The following is a 14142-nucleotide window of genomic DNA, read 5'->3' as shown; positions in this document are numbered from 1 at the left end:
GTCTGCATTGTGCCTACTATATTCAATCCCGATGCAATTTCTGTGTTTCATCGCCAATATGTAGCCCCAAGGATAACAGTAAACCTCCAGTGGTCCGTCGCATTCTAATACTGGTCTGTCAACAACGGCACGTATACAGACTGTTTGAAGCAATTCTCCCCCTGGACGTATGTCTGCATTGTGCCTACTATATTCAATCCCGATGCAATTTCTGTGTTTCATCGTCAATATGTAGCCCCAAGGGTTACAGTAAACCTCCAGTGGTCCGTCGCATTCTAATACTGGTCTGTCAGGAACGGCACGTATACAGACTGTTTGAAGCAATGTTCCCCTGGACGTATGTCTGCATTGTGCCTACTATATTCAATCCCGATGCAATTTCTGTGTTTCATCGCCAATATGTAGCCCCAAGGATAACAGTAAACCTCCAGTGGTCCGTCGCATTCTAATACTGGTCTGTCAACAACGGCACGTATACAGACTGTTTGAAGCAATTCTCCCCCTGGACGTATGTCTGCATTGTGCCTACTATATTCAATTCCGATGCAATTTCTGTGTTTCATCGTCAATATGTAGCCCCAAGGGTTACAGTAAACCTCCAGTGGTCCGTCGCATTCTAATACTGGTCTGTCAGGAACGGCACGTATACAGACTGTTTTAAGAAATGCTCCCCCTGGACGTATGTCTGCATTGTGCCTACTAGTTTCAATCCCGATGGAAATTCTGTGTTTCATCGTCAATATGTAGCCCCAAGGGTTACAGTAAACCTCCAGTGGTCCGACGCATTCCAATACTGGTCTGTCAGGAACGGCACGTATACAGACTGTTTGAAGCAATGCTCCCCCTGGACGTATGTCTGCATTGTGCCTACTATATTCAATCCCGATGCAATTTCTGTGTTTCATCGTCAATATGTAGCCCCAAGGGTTACAGTAAACCTCCAGTGGTCCGTCGCATTCTAATACTGGTCTGTCAGGAAAGGCACGTATACAGACTGTTTGAAGCTATGTTCCCCCAGGACGTATGTCTGCATTGTGCCTACTATATTCAATGCCGATGCAATTTCTGGGTTTCATCGTCAATATGTAGCCCCAAGGGTTACAGTAAACCTCCAGTGGTCCGTCGCATTCTAATACTGGTCTGTCAGGAACGGCACGTATACAGACTGTTTGAAGCAATGCTTCCCCTGGACGTATGTCTGCATTGTGCCTACTATATTCAATCCCGATGCAATTTCTGTGTTTCATCGTCAATATGTAGCCCCTAGGGTTACAGTAAACCTCCAGTGGTCCGTCGCATTCTAATACTGGTCTGTCACGAACGGCACGTATACAGACTGTTTGAAGCAATGCTCTTCCTAGACGTATGTCTGCATTGTGCCTAATATATTCAATCCCGATGCAATTTCTGTGTTTCATCGTCGATATGTAGCCCCAAGGTTTACAGTGAACCTCCAGTGTTCCGTCGCATTCTAATACTGGTGTGTCACGAACGGCACGTATACAGACTGTTTGAAGCAATGCTCCCCCTATACGTATGTCTGCATTGTGCCTACTATATTCAATCCCGATGCAATTTCTGTGTTTCATCGTCAATATGTAGCCCCAAGGGTTACAGTAAACCTCCAGTGGTCCGTCGCATTCTATTACTGGTCTGTCACGAACGGCACGTATACAGACTGTTTGAAGCAATGCTCCCCCTGGACGTATGTCTGCATTGTGCCTACTATATTCAATCCCGATGCAATTTCTGTGTTTCATCGTCAATATGTAGCCCCAAGGGTTACAGTAAACCTCCAGTGGTCCGTCGCATTCTAATACTGGTCTGTCAGGAACGGCACGTATACAGACTGTTTGAAGCAATGCTCCCCCTGGACGTATGTCTGCATTGTGCCTACTATATTCAATCCCGATGCAATTTCTGTGTTTCATCGTCAATATGTAGCCCCAACGGTTACAATAAATCTCCAGTGGTCCGTCGCATTCTAATACTGGTCTGTCACGAACGGCACGTATACAGACTGTTTGAAGCCATGCTCCACCTGGACGTATGTCTGCATTGTGCCTACTATATTCAATCCCGATGCAATTTCTGTGTTTCATCGTCAATATGTAGCCCCAAGGGTTACAGTAAACCTCCAGTGGTCCCTCGCATTCTGATACTGGTCTGTCACGAATAGCACGTATACAGACTGTTTGAAGCAATGCTCCCCCTGGACGTATGTCTGCATTGTGCCTACTATATTCAATCCCGATGCAATTTCTGTGTTTCATCGTCAATATGTAGCCCCAAGGGTTACAGTAAACCTCCAGTGGTTCGTCGCATTCTAATACTGGTCTGTCAGGAACGGCACGTAAACAGACTGTTTGAAGCTATGTTCCCCACGACGTATGTCTTCATTGTGCCTACTATATTCAATCCCGATGCAATTTCTGTGTTTCATCGTCAATATGTAGCCCCAAGGGTTACAGTAAACCTCCAGTGGTCCGTCGCAATCTAATACTGGTCTGTCAAGAGCGGCACGTATACTGACTGTTTGAAGCAATGCTCCCCCTGGACGTATGACTGCATTGTGCCTACTATATTCAATCCCGATGCAATTTCTGTGTTTCATCGTCAATATGTAGCCCCAAGGGTTACAGTAAACCTCCAGTGGTCCGTCGCATTCTAATACTGGTCAGTCACGAACGGCACGTATACAGACTGTTTGAAGCTATATTCCCCCAGGACGTATGTCTGCATTGTGCCTACTATATTCAATCCCGATGCAATTTCTGTGTTTCATCGTCAATATGTAGCCCCAAGGGTTACAGTAAACCTCCAGTGGTCCGTCGCATTCTAATACTGGTCTGTCAGGAACGGCACGTATACAGACTGTCTGAAGCAATGCTCCCCCTGGACGTATGTCTCCATTGTGCCTACTATATTCAATCCCGATGCAATTTCTGTGTTTCATCGTCAATATGTAGCCCCAAGGGTTACAGTAAACCTCCAGTGGTCCGTCGCATTCTAATACTGGTCTGTCACGAACGGCACGTATACAGACTGATTGAAGCAATGTTCCCCCAGGACGTATGTCTGCATTGTGCCTACTATATTCAATCCCGATGCAATTTCTGTGTTTCATCGTCAATATGTAGCCCCAAGGGTTACAGTAAACCTCCAGTGGTCCGTCGCATTCTAATACTGGTCTGTCACGAACGGCACGTATACAGAGTGTTTGAAGCTATGTTCCCCCTGGACGTATGTCTGCCTTGTGCCTACTATATTCAATGCCGATGCAATTTCTGTGTTTCATCGTCAATATGTAGCCCCAGGGGTTACAGTAAACCTCCAGTGGTCCGTCGCATTCTAATACTGGTCTGTCACGAATGGCACGTATACAGACTGTTTGAAGCAATGCTCCCCCTGGACGTATGACTGCATTGTGCCTACTATATTCAATCCCGATGCAATTTCTGTGTTTCATCGTCAATATGTAGCCCCAAGGGTTACAGTAAACCTCCAGTGGTCCGTCGCATTCTAATACTGGTCTGTCAGGAACGGCACGTACACAGACTGTTTGAAGCAATGCTCCCCCTGGACGTATGTCTGCATTGTGCCTACTATATTCAATCCCGATGCAATTTCTGTGTTTAATCGTCAATATGTAGCCCCAACGGTTACAATAAATCTCCAGTGGTCCGTCGCATTCTAATACTGGTCTGTCACGAACGGCACGTATACAGACTGTTTGAAGCCATGCTCCACCTGGACGTATGTCTGCATTGTGCCTACTATATTCAATCCCGATGCAATTTCTGTGTTTCGTCGTCAATATGTAGCCCCAAGGGTTACAGTAAACCTCCAGTGGTCCCTCGCATTCTAATACTGGTCTGTCACGAATAGCACGTATACAGACTGTTTGAAGCAATGCTCCCCCTGGACGTATGTCTGCATTGTGCCTACTATATTCAATCCCGATGCAATTTCTGTGTTTCATCGTCAATATGTAGCCCCAAGGGTTACAGTAAACCTCCAGTGGTTCGTCGCATTCTAATACTGGTCTGTCAGGAACGGCACGTATACAGACTGTTTAAAGCTATGTTCCCCACGACGTATGTCTTCATTGTGCCTACTATATTCAATCCCGATGCAATTTCTGTGTTTCATCGTCAATATGTAGCCCCAAGGGTTACAGTAAACCTCCAGTGGTCCGTCGCAATCTAATACTGGTCTGTCACGAGCGGCACGTATACTGACTGTTTGAAGCAATGCTCCCCCTGCACGTATGACTGCATTGTGCCTACTATATTCAATCCCGATGCAATTTCTGTGTTTCATCGTCAATATGTAGCCCCAAGGGTTACAGTAAACCTCCAGTGGTCCGTCGCATTCTAATACTGGTCAGTCACGAACGGCACGTATACAGACTGTTTGAAGCTATGTTCCCCCAGGACGTATGTCTGCATTGTGCCTACTATATTCAATCCCGATGCAATTTCTGTGTTTCATCGTCAATACGTAGCCCCAAGGGTTACAGTAAACCTCCAGTGGTCCGTCGCATTCTAATACTGGTCTGTCAGGAACGGCACGTATACAGACTGTTTGAAGCAATGCTCCCCCTGGACGTATGTCTCCATTGTGCCTACTATATTCAATCCCGATGCAATTTCTGTGTTTCATCGTCAATATGTAGCCCCAAGGGTTACAGTAAACCTCCAGTGGTCCGTCGCATTCTAATACTGGTCTGTCACGAACGGCACGTATACAGACTGATTGAAGCAATGTTCCCCCAGGACGTATGTCTGCATTGTGCCTACTATATTCAATCCCGATGCAATTTCTGTGTTTCATCGTCAATATGTAGCCCCAAGGGTTACAGTAAACCTCCAGTGGTCCGTCGCATTCTAATACTGGTCTGTCACGAACGGCACGTATACAGAGTGTTTGAAGCTATGTTCCCCCTGGACGTATGTCTGCATTGTGCCTACTATATTCAATGCCGATGCAATTTCTGTGTTTCATCGTCAATATGTAGCCCCAGGGGTTACAGTAAACCTCCAGTGGTCCGTCGCATTCTAATACTGGTCTGTCACGAACGGCACATATACAGACTGTTTGAAGCAATGCTCCCCCTGGACGTATGTCTGCATTGTGCCTACTATATTCAATCCCGATGCAATTTCTGTGTTTCATCGTCAATATGTAGCCCCAAGGGTTACAGTAAACCTCCAGTGGTCCGTCGCATTCTAATACTGGTCTGTCAGAAACGGCACGTATACAGACTGTTTGAAGCAATGCTTCCCCTGGACGTATGTCTGCATTGTGCCTACTATATTCAATCCCGATGCAATTTCTGTGTTTCATCGTCAATATGTAGCCCCAAGGGTTACAGTAAACCTCCAGTGGTCCGTCGCATTCTAATACTGGTTTGTCTGGAACGGCATATATACAGACTGTTTGAAGCAATACTCCCCCTGGACGTATGTCTGCATTGTGCCTACTATATTCAATCCCGATGCAATTTCTGTGTTTCATCGTCAATATGTAGCCCCAAGGGTTACAGTAAACCTCCAGTGGTCCGTCGCATTCTAATACTGGTCTGTCACGAGCGGCACGTATACAGACTGTTTGATGCAATGCTCCCCCTGGACGTATGTCTGCATTGTGCCTACTATATTCAATCCCGATGCAATTTCTGTGTTTCATCGTCAATATGTAGCCCCAAGGGTTAAAGGAAACCTCCAGTGGTCCGGCGCATTCTAATACTGGTCTGTCAGGAACGGCACGTATACAGACTGTTTGAAGCAATGCTCCCCCTGGACGTATGTCTGCATTGCGCCTCCTATATTCAATCCCGATGCAATTGCTGTGTTTCATCGTCAATATGTAGCCCCAACGGTTACAGTAAACCTCCAGTGGTCCGTCGCATTCTAATACTGGTCTGTCACGAACGGCACGTATACAGACTGTTTGAAGCTATGTTCCCCCTGGACGTATGTCTGCATTGTGCCTACTATATTCAATCCCGATGCAATTTCTGTGTTTCATCGTCAATATGTAGCCCCAAGGGTTACAGTAAACCTCCAGTGGTCCGTCGCATTCTAATACTGGTCTGTCACGAGCGGCACGTATACAGACTGTTTGAAGCAATGCTCCCCCTGGACGTATGTCTGCATTGTGCCTACTATATTCAATCCCGATGCAATTTCTGTGTTTCATCGTCAATATGTAGCCCCAAGGGTTAAAGGAAACCTCCAGTGGTCCGTCGCATTCTAATACTGGTCTGTCAGGAGCGGCACGTATACAGACTGTTTGAAGCTATGTTCCCCCAGGACGTATGTCTGCATTGTGCCTACTATATTCAATCCCGATGTAATTTCTGTGTTTCATCGTCAATATGTAGCCCCAAGGGTTACAGTAAACCTCCAGTAATCCGTCGCATTCTAATACTGGTCTGTCAGGAACGGCACGTATACAGACTGTTTGAAGCAATGCTCCCCCTGGACGTATGTCTGCATTGTGCCTACTATATTCAATCCCGATGCAATTTATGTGTTTCATCGTCAATATGTAGCCCCAAGGGTTACAGTAAACCTACAGTGGTCCGCCGCATTCTAATACTGGTCTGTCACGGACGGCACGTATACAGACTGTTTGAAGCAATGCTCCCCCTGGACGTATGTCTGCATTGTGCCTACTATATTCAATCCCGATGCAATTTCTGTGTTTCATCGTCAATATGTAGCCCCAAGGGTTACAGTAAACCTCCAGTGGTCCGTCGCATTCTAATACTGGTCTGTCAGGAACGGCACGTATACAGACTGTTTGAAGCAATGCTCCCCCTGGACGTATGCCTGCATTGTGCCTACTATATTCAATCCCGAAGCAATTTCTGTGTTTCATCGTCAATATGTAGCCCTAAGGGTTACAGTAAACCTCCAGTGGTCCGTCGCATTCTAATACTGGTCTGTCACGAACGGCACGTATACAGACTGTTTGAAGCTATGTTCCCCCAGGACGTATGTCTGCATTGTGCCTACTATATTCAATCCCGATGCAATTTCTGTGTTTCATCGTCAATATGTAGCCCCAAGGGTAGCAGTAAACCTCCAGTTGTCCGTCGCATTCTAATACTGGTCTGTCAGGAACGGCACGTATACAGACTGTTTGAAGCAATGCTCCCCCTGGACGTATGTCTGCATTGTGCCTACTATATTCAATGCCGATGCAATTTCTGTGTTTCATCGTCAATATGTAGCCCCAAGGGTTACAGTAAACCTCCAGTGGTCCGTCGCATTCTAATACTGGTCTGTCAGGAACAGCACGTATACAGACTGTTTGAAGCAATGCTCCCCCTGGACGTATGTCTGCATTGTGCCTACTATATTCAATCCCGACGCAATTTCTGTGTTTCATCGTCAATATGTAGCCCCAAGGGTTACAGTAAACCTCCAGTGGTCCGTCGCATTCTAATACTGGTCTGTCACGAACGGCACGTATACAGACTGTTTGAAGCAATGCTCCCCCTGGACGTATGTCTGCATTGTGCCTACTATATTCAATCCCGATGCAATTTCTGTGCTTCATCGTCAATACGTAGCCCCAAGGGTTACAGTAAACCTCCAGTGGTCCGCGCATTCTAATACTGGTCTGTCAGGAACGGCACGTATACAGACTGTTTGAAGCAATGCTCGCCTGGACGTCTGTCTGCATTGTGCCTACTATATTCAATCCCGATGAAATTTCTGTGTTTCATCGTCAATATGTAGCCCCAAGGGTTACAGTAAACCTCCAGTGGTCCGTCGCATTCTAATACTGGTGTGTCACGAACGGCACGTATACAGACTGTTTGAAGCAATGCTCCCCCTGGACGTATGTCTGCATTGTGCCTACTATATTCAATCCCGATGCAATTTCTGTGTTTCATCGTCAATATGTAGCCCGAAGGGTTACAGTAAACCTCCAGTGGTCCGTCGCATTCTAATACTGGTCTGTCAGGAACGGCACGTATACAGACTGTTTGAAGCAATGCTCCCCCTGGACGTATGTCTGCATTGTGCCTACTATATTCAATCCCGATGCAATTTCTGTGTTTCATCGTCAATATGTAGCCACAAGGGTTACAGTAAACCTCCAGTGGTCCGTCGCATTCTAATAGTGGTCTGTCACGAACGGCACGAATACAGACTGTTTGAAGCTATGTTCCCCCAGGACGTATGTCTGCATTGTGCCTACTATATTCGATCCCGATGCAATTTCTGTGTTTCATCGTCAATATGTAGCCCGAAGGGTTACAGTAAACCTCCAGTGGTCCGTCGCATTCTAATACTGGTCTGTCAGGAACGGCACGTATACAGACTGTTTGAAGCAATGCTCCCCCTGGACGTATGTCTGCATTGTGCCTACTATATTCAATCCCGAAGCAATTTCTGTGTTTCATCGTCAATATGTAGCCCCAAAGGTTACAGTAAACCTCCAGTGGTCCGTCGCATTCTAATACTGGCCTGTCACGAACGGCACGTATACAGACTGTTTGAAGCAATGCTCCCCTGGACATATGTCTGCATTGTGCCTACTATATTCAATCCCGATGCAATTTCTGTGTTTTATCGTCAATATGTAGCCCCAAGGGTTACAGTAAACCTCCAGTGGTCCGTCGCATTCTAATACTGGTCTGTCAGGAACGGCACGTATACAGACTGTTTGAAGCAATGCTCCCCCTGGACGTATGTCTGCATTGTGCCTACTATATTCAATCCCGAAGCAATTTCTGTGTTTCATCGTCAATATGTAGCCCCAAGGGTTACAGTAAACCTCCAGTGGTCCGTCGCATTCTAATACTGGTCTGTCAGGAACGGCACGTATACAGACTGTTTGAAGCAATGCTCCCTCTGGACGTATGTCTGCATTGTGCCTACTATATTCAATCCCGATGCAATTTCTGTGTTTCATCGTCAATATGTAGCCCGAAGGGTTACAGTAAACCTCCAGTGGTCCGTCGCATTCTAATACTGGTCTGTCAGGAACGGCACGTATACAGACTGTTTGAAGCAATGCTCCCCCTGGACGTATGTCTGCATTGTGCCTACTATATTCAATCCCGATGCAATTTCTGTGTTTCATCGTCAATATGTAGCCCCAAGGGTTACAGTAAACCTCCAGTGGTCCGTCGCATTCTATCACTGGTGTGTCAGGAACGGCACGTATACAGACTGTTTGAAGCAATGCTCCCCCTGGACGTATGTCTGCATTGTGCCTACTATATTCAATCCCGATGCAATTTCTGTGTTTCATCGTCAATATGTAGCCCCAAGGGTTACAGTAAACCTCCAGTGGTCCGTCGCATTCTAATACTTGTCTGTCAGGAACGGCACGAAAAACAGACTGTTTGAAGCAATGCTTCCCCTGGACGTATGTCTGCATTGTGCCTACTATATTCAATCCCGATGCAATTTCTGTGTTTCATCGTCAATATGTAGCCCCAAGGGTTACAGTAAACCTCCAGTGGTCCGTCGCATTCTAATACTGGTCTGGCAGGAACGGCACGTATACAGATTGTTTGAAGCAATGCTCCCCCTGGACGTATGTCTGCATTGTGCCTACTATATTCAATCGCGATGCAATTTCTGTCTTTCATCGTCAATATGTAGCCCCAAGGGTTACAGTAAACCTCCAGTGGTCCGTCGCATTCTAATACTGGTCTGTCAGGAACGGCACGTATACAGACTGTTTGAAGCAATTCTCCCCCTGGACGTATGTCTGCATTGTGCCTACTATATTCAATCCCGATGCAATTTCTGTGTTTCATCGTCAATATGTAGCCCCAAGGGTTACAGTAAACCTCCAGTGGTCCGTCGCATTCTAATACTGGTCTGTCAGGAACGGCATGTATGCAGATTGTTTGAAGCAATGCTCCCCCTGGACGTATGTCTGCATTGTGCCTACTATATTCAATCCCGATGCAATTTCTGAGTTTCATCGTCAATATGTAGCCCGAAGGCTTACAGTAAACCTCCAGTGGTCCGTCGCATTCTAATACTGGTCTGTCAGGAACGGCACGTATACAGACTGTTTGAAGCAATGCTCCCCCTGGACGTATGTCTGCATTGTGCCTACTATATTCAATCCCGATGCAATTTATGTGTTTCATCGTCAATATGTAGCCCCAAGGGTTACAGTAAACCACCAGTGGTCCGTCGCATTCTAATACTGGTCTGTCAGGAACGTCACGTATGCAGACTGTTTGAAGCAATGCTTCCCCTGGACGTATGTCTGCATTGTGCCCACTATACTCAGTCCCGATGCAATTTCTGTGTTTCATCGTCTATATGTAGCCCCAAGGGTTACATTAAACCTCCAGTGGTCCGTCGCATTCTAATACTGGTCTGTCAGGAACGGCACGTATACAGACTGTTTGAAGCAATGCTCCCCCTGGACGTATGTCTGCATTGTGCCCACTATATTCAATCCCGATGCAATTTCTGTGTTTCATCGTCAATATGTAGCCCCAAGGGTTACAGTAAACCTCCAGTGGTCCGTCGCATTCTAATACTGGTCTGTCACGAACGGCACGTATACAGACTGTTTGAACCTATGTTCCCCCAGGACGTATGTCTGCATTGTGCCTACTATATTCAATCACGATGCAATTTCTGTGTTTCATCGTCAATATGTAGCCCCAAGGGTTACAGTAAACCTCCAGTGGTCCGTCGCATTCTAATACTGGTCTGTCAGGAACGGCACGTATACAGACTGTTTGAAGCAATGCTCCCCCTGGACGTATGTCTGCATTGTGCCTACAATATTCAATCCCGATGCAATTTCTGTGTTTCATCGTCAATATGTAGCCCCAAGGGTTACAGTAAACCTCCAGTGGTCCGTCGCATTCTAATACTGGTCTGTCAGGAACGGCACGTATACAGACTGTTTGAAGCAATGCTCCCCCTGGACGTATGTCTGCATTGTGCCTACTATATTCAATCCCGATGCAATTTCTGTGTTTCATCGTCAATATATAGCCTCAAGGGTTACAGTAAACCTCCAGTGGTCCGTCGCATTCTAATACTGGTCTGTCAGGAACGGCACGTATACAGACTGTTTGAAGCAATGCTCCCCCTGGACGTATGTCTGCATTGTGCCTACTATATTCAATCCCGATGCAATTTCTGTGTTTCATCGTCAATATGTAGCCCCAAGGGTTACAGTAAACCTCCAGTGGTCCGTCGCATTCTAATACTGGTCTGTCACGAACGGCACGTATACAGACTGTTTGAAGCAATGCTCCCCCTGGACGTATGTCTGCATTGTGCCTACTATATTCAATCCCGATGCAATTTCTGTGTTTCATCGTCAATATGTAGCCCCAAGGGTTACAGTAAACCTCCAGTGGTCCGTCGCATTTTAATACTGGTCTGTCAGGAACGGCACGTATACAGACTGTTTGAAGCAATGCTCCCCCTGGACGTATGTCTGCATTGTGCCTACTATATTCAATCCCGATGCAATTTCTGTGTTTCATCGTCAATATGTAGCCCCAAGGGTTACAGTAAACCTCCAGTGGTCCGTGGCATTCTAATACTGGTCTGTCACGAACGGCACGTATACAGACTGTTTGAAGCAATGCTCCCCCTGGACGTATGTCTGCGTTGTGCCTACTATATTCAATCCCGATGCAATTTCTGTGTTTCATCGCCAATATGTAGCCCCAAGGGTTACAGTAAACCTCCAGTGGTCCGTCGCATTCTAATATTGGTCTGTCACGAACGGCACGTATACAGACTGTTTGAAGCAATGCTCCCCCTGGGCGTATGTCTGCATTGTGCCTACTATATTCAATCCCGATGCAATTTCTGTGTTTCATCGTCAATATGTAGCCCCAAGGGTTACAGTAAACCTCCAGTGGTCCGTCGCATTCTAATACTGGTCTGTCAGGAACGGCGCGTATACAGACTGTTTGAAGCAATGCTCCCCCTGGACGTATGTCTGCATTGTGCCTACTATATTCAATCCCGATGCAATTTCTGTGTTTCATCCTCAATATGTAGCCCCAAGGGTTACAGTAAACCTCCAGTGGTCCGTCGCATTCTAATACTGGTCTGTCAGGAACGGCACGTATACAGACTGTTTGAAGCAATGCTCCCCCTGGACGTATGTCTGCATTGTGCCCACTATATTCAATCCCGATGCAATTTCTGTGTTTCATCGTCAATATGTAGCCCCAAGGGTTACAGTAAACCTCCAGTGGTCCGTCGCATTCTAATACTGGTCTGTCAGGAACGGCACGTATACAGACTGTTTGAAGCAATGCTTCCGCTGGACGTATGTCTGCATTGTGCCTACTATATTCAATCGCGATGCAATTTCTGTGTTTCATCGTCAATATGTAGCCCCAAGGGTTACAGTAAACCTCCAGTGGTCCGCCGCATTCTAATACTGGTCTGGCAGGAACGGCACGTATACAGATTGTTTGAAGCAATGCTCCCCCTGGACGTATGTCTGCATTGTGCCTACTATATTCAATCCCGATGCAATTTCTGTGTTTCACCGTCAATATGTGGCCCCAAGGGTTACAGTAAACCTCCAGTGGTCCGTCGCATTCTAATACTGGTCTGTCAGGAACGGCACGTATACAGACTGTTTGAAGCAATGCTCCCCCTGGACGTATGTCTGCATTGTGCCTACTATATTCAATCCCGATGCAATTTCTGTGTTTCATCGTCAATATGTAGCCCCAAGGGTTACAGTAAACCTCCAGTGGTCCGTCGCATTCTAATACTGGTCTGTCACGAACGCCACGTATACAGACTGTTTGAAGCAATGCTTCCCCTGGACGTATGTCTGCATTGTGCCTACTATATTCAATCGCGATGCAATTTCTGTCTTTCATCGTCAATATGTAGCCCCAAGGGTTACAGTAAACCTCCAGTGGTCCGTCGCATTTTAATACTGGTCTGTCAGGAACGGCACGTATACAGACTGTTTGAAGCAATGCTCCCCCTGGACGTATGTCTGCATTGTGCCTACTATATTCAATCCCGATGCAATTTCTGTGTTTCATCGTCAATATGTAGCCCCAAGGGTTACAGTAAAACTCCAGTGGTCCGTCGCATTCTAATACTGGTCTGTCACGAACGGCACGTATACAGACTGTTTGAAGCAATGCTCCCCCTGGACGTATGTCTGCGTTGTGCCTACTATATTCAATCCCGATGCAATTTCTGTGTTTCATCGCCAATATGTAGCCCCAAGGGTTACAGTAAACCTCCAGTGGTCCGTCGCATTCTAATATTGGTCTGTCACGAACGGCACGTATACAGACTGTGTGAAGCAATGCTCCCCCTGGGCGTATGTCTGCATTGTGCCTACTATATTCAATCCCGATGCAATTTCTGTGTTTCATCGTCAATATGTAGCCCCAAGGGTTACAGTAAACCTCCAGTGGTCCGTCGCATTCTAATACTGGTCTGTCAGGAACGGCGCGTATACAGACTGTTTGAAGCAATGCTCCCCCTGGACGTATGTCTGCATTGTGCCTACTATATTCAATCCCGATGCAATTTCTGTGTTTCATCCTCAATATGTAGCCCCAAGGGTTACAGTAAACCTCCAGTGGTCCGTCGCATTCTAGTACTGGTCTGTCAGGAACGGCACGTATACAGACTGTTTGAAGCAATGCTTCCCCTGGACGTATGTCTGCATTGTGCCTACTATATTCTATCCCGATGCAATTTCTGTGTTTCATCGTCAATATGTAGCCCCAAGGGTTACAGTAAACCTCCAGTGGTCCGTCGCATTCTAATACTGGTCTGTCACGAACGGCACGTATACAGACTGTTGGAAGCAATGCTCCCCCTGGACGTATGTCTGCATTGTGCCCACTATATTCAATCCCGATGCAATTTCTGTGTTTCATCGTCAATATGTAGCCCCAAGGGTTACAGTAAACCTCCAGTGGTCCGTCGCATTCTAATAACGGTCTGTCAGGAACGGCACGTATACAGACTGTTTGAAGCAATGCTCCCCCTGGACGTATGTCTGCATTGTGCCTACTATATTCAATCCCGATGAAATTTCTGTGTTTCATCGTCAATATGTAGCCCCAAGGGTTACAGTAAACCTCCAGTGGTCCGTCGCATTCTAATACTGGTCTCTCACGAA

The sequence above is a fragment of the Schistocerca americana genome, chromosome 8 (assembly GCF_021461395.2).
Source record: "Schistocerca americana isolate TAMUIC-IGC-003095 chromosome 8, iqSchAmer2.1, whole genome shotgun sequence".
In the NCBI taxonomy this organism is placed as follows: domain Eukaryota; kingdom Metazoa; phylum Arthropoda; class Insecta; order Orthoptera; family Acrididae; genus Schistocerca; species Schistocerca americana.
This window is presented reverse-complemented; position numbering follows the sequence as displayed.